General features: G+C 50.5%; 1 protein-coding gene across 1 annotated transcript in view; it reads right to left on the bottom strand.

The window, feature by feature from the left end:
• The window catches only part of SLC19A1 (solute carrier family 19 (folate transporter), member 1), a 15,694-nt gene that overhangs the window by 10,404 nt on the left and 1,768 nt on the right, over nt 1-3,522 (bottom strand).

Here is a 3,522-nt window from a genome sequence, read left to right as displayed (position 1 = left end):
AGTTACATAACAGGAGCCAGCACAGCAGGCCAGGCAAGAACAACTAAAACTTCACCCTGGGGACTCCCTGGGGCAGTTCGTGATTACATGTCTTTGAACTAAAGGAGAGCCTGCAGACTAAGTTTATATCCCCTAGGGCAGTGGTCGGCAAACTCATTAGTCAACTGAGCAAATACCAACAGTACAACGACTGAAATTTCTTTTGAGAGCCAAATTTTTTAAACTTAAACCATATAGGTAGGTACATTGTTATTAACTTAATTAATAATTTTGGATTGAGTACTTAGTATTAACAACATGAGTTCAGCCGAAACCGGTTTGGCTCAGTGGATAGAGCGTCGGGCTGCGGACTGAAAGGTCCCAGGTTCGATTCCGGTCAAGGGCATGTACCTGGGTTGCGGGCACATCCCCAGCAGGAGATGTGCAGGAGGCAGCTGGTCGATGTTTCTCTCTCATCGATGTTTCTAACTCTCTATCTCTCTCCCTTCCTCTCTGTGACAAATCAATAAAATATATTTAAAAAAAAAAAAAACAACATGAGTTCAATACACTATAAATTTTCGGAATGCCGCTTATGTGTCTAAAGCTGGAGATAACATGACATCCTTCTGGAACTTACACTCTAGTGAGGAAGATCAACTTTAAACAAATAAATAGTCAAGTCAAATAACTGCAGTTGTCATGAGTGCTAAGGAAGGAAATAAACAGTAAGCGAGAGAAGTTAGCAAAGTTAGGCATTTTAACCCCTCTAAGCAGATAAGTTTCATTTTATAGTAATAAAGCCACCAACACAAAATAATTACAATTCTTAAATTGATGACAAAAATACCTGTAGGATTTGCAGCTGGTTGGAAAAATACAGGTAACTTTATGCTTCGAGAAGGTAATTTTGTCACCCGCGTGCGATTTGCGGACGCGACTAGCACTAACCACTGCACAATGAGACTGCTGACTGACTGGTTCACTCAACTCCTGCATGAATTGTGCGCACCTTCCCCGCGCTGCATATCCCACAGCCCACCTGCACCGCGTCTCCCGTTGCCTGACCCACCGACACCCCACTTCCGAACCACTTCTTTAAAATAGATTTGCCCAGGCCGAAAACCGACTTCTGTGCATGGGCCACAAAGTTTCAATCGCACTGTACGTGCGCGCCCGCACGTGGTATTTTGTGGAAGAGCCACACTCAAGGGGCCAAAGAGCCGCATGTGGCTCAAGAGCCGCGGTTTGCCGACCACTGCCCTATGGAATGTGCCTCTCTCCTATGCATTCCCCACACTGTGTCCACACTATTGTACACACACTTGCAAAGCCTTGTGGGTAAGGTGACGACTGGATGGCCGGGTAACTGCAAAGTGAGCTCGGGCAGAACAGGGTCATGCGGAGGAGCTTGGCCTCATCCCAGGAGCGGTGGCCAAAAATCCAGGGTCTTATTTGAAGTCCATTTTTAATATGGAAGAAATGTGGAGCACCACAGGGCCCCCATGGAAAAAATGTGGAGCACCACAGGGCCAAAGCATGCTTACAGAGCAGATTTCAGGTCCCGGACACAGTGGGCAGCTTAGCCGTTACTTGGCATCTCCAAGAGGGAAGGCCACCTGTGTGGGGACTGATGTTCAAAGGAAAGAGCAGGCCCCGCCGCTGTGGCTCAGCGGTTGAGCATCAACCTATGAACCAAGAGGTCATGGTTTGATTCCCGGTCAGGGCACATGCCCAGGTTGCAAGCTCAATCCCCAGTGGCGGGCCAGCAGGAAGCCGCTGATCAATGATTCTCTCTCCTCATTGATGTTTCTATCTCTCTCTCCATCTCTGAAATCAATAAACATTTTTTTTTTTAAGAGCAGACTCAGAAGCCAGGCCCGAAGACACCAAGGCTGGGCCCTGCTGCCCAGAGTGGGGCTCACCTGCCTTCAGTCTTATTCTGTCAGTTTACTCAGCTCACATGAGTGTAATCACCCACTGGCAGGGAGTCAGCGTCCCTGGATAAAACTCCAAGTCCTCGGCCTGAAAAGCCCAGACTGCTCCACTCCACACAGGCCCAGCCCAACCTTGGGTTCCAGGAAGATGAGGGGAAGGGACACAGCACAGAAGGCAAGTGAGGTGCCCAAGCTCGGGGCCAGCGAGCAGCAAACCAGGCCTGGACCCCACGTGTCCTGACCCCACCCCAGCCCATTGCAACTTCAGGAGCAGCCAGAGGATCATGGGGCGGCCTCCCCAAGGACCTGTATGTCTGACTTCAGAGGGCTCTTTCAGTTCCCCCTTTGGACTCTTTCTGCACCTGCCCTGGGGGGAGTGTGGAGCACCAGTGGCTCCCCCTGGCTTTGTCCTCCCAGCACCTAGGAAGGTTGCAGACCCAAAAGCAAAACAAAAGCAAACACCACCTCTCTCATTTTGTGTTTTGAACCAGCTACTACTCGCTGGCCAGTATGGCTGAGTTGGTTGGAGTGTCATGCCCTGCAACAGAAGGTCACAGGTTTGATGCCAAGTTGGGGCATGTACCAGAGGCAACCAATCAATGTCTCAATCTCTCCTCCCTACTTCCTCCCTCTCTAAAAAGAATCAATTAAAAAAAAATTAAACCAGCTACTACTCTCCCAGGTTACCCAGGGAGGTTTCTTACATTTTAAAAACACCTGCTGGTAAAAAAGGAAAAAAAAAATAAATCTTTGCACCCTCCCAGGTTACATGACAGAGTTCTGTGTCCCAGTGAGTAAAATTAAACCCACTGACACCCAACTCACAAGTTTAAAACACCCTGGAGGTGTTGCTCACCTTTGCCCAGCACAGGTAACTAACATTTGGGTTATTCAGTCCACCAAGGCACCCTCTGAAAGAGAGCAGTTTAGCAGTGCCAAGCCAAGAGGACAACTGGCAGCGGGATGCAGTCCAACAGAGCTGGGTGACACAGCAGCTGGGAACGCTGGCGACGGGTCCAGGGCTCCCAGACCTACAGAGGGAGGCAATTCTGCTAGGCCAAAGGTTCCTGGCTCTGCAGATTCAGTCTGGGCTGAAGGGGGCCCTACGTCTCCTTTAGGGGCAAGGGGCACCTGGTCACCTCTTGGCAGGGTGCTCAGATCTCAGCTGTATGAACTTTATTCCTCCTGCACTTTGGGCAGCCTGGAAAATAGCTTTGTCTCTAGATGCATTCTGGGTTTCTGAGCTGACTCAGAGTCTCACCTGTACCCTGAGTGGGGCTCACCTGCCTTAAGTCTTATTAAACTTGGGCCTCCTGCTATATGACCACACAGTGTGCACCTGGGCCACTCCGCTGGATTCCCCAGGGGAAGTAGCCAGGACCCTTGGGAATAGTTCTCTAGTTCAAGGGTTGGAAGGACCCACTCAGGAAAGGGCTTCAGGCACACTGTGCAGGTTCTGGGACAAGCTCCAGCGCGCCCGGAGTGCTCAACAGCCTGAGCGCGCGCCATGTCCACGTGATTCTCTGAGTCAGTCGGGAAGATCAAGGGGGCGCTCACAGCACCAGCAAGCTGGCCAGGGGGGAGCTGATCGGAGGTAAGCCTGCCG

Source organism: Myotis davidii, unplaced genomic scaffold, assembly GCF_000327345.1.
Source record: "Myotis davidii unplaced genomic scaffold, ASM32734v1 scaffold175, whole genome shotgun sequence".
In the NCBI taxonomy this organism is placed as follows: Eukaryota; Metazoa; Chordata; class Mammalia; order Chiroptera; family Vespertilionidae; genus Myotis; species Myotis davidii.
This window is presented reverse-complemented; position numbering and strand designations above follow the sequence as displayed.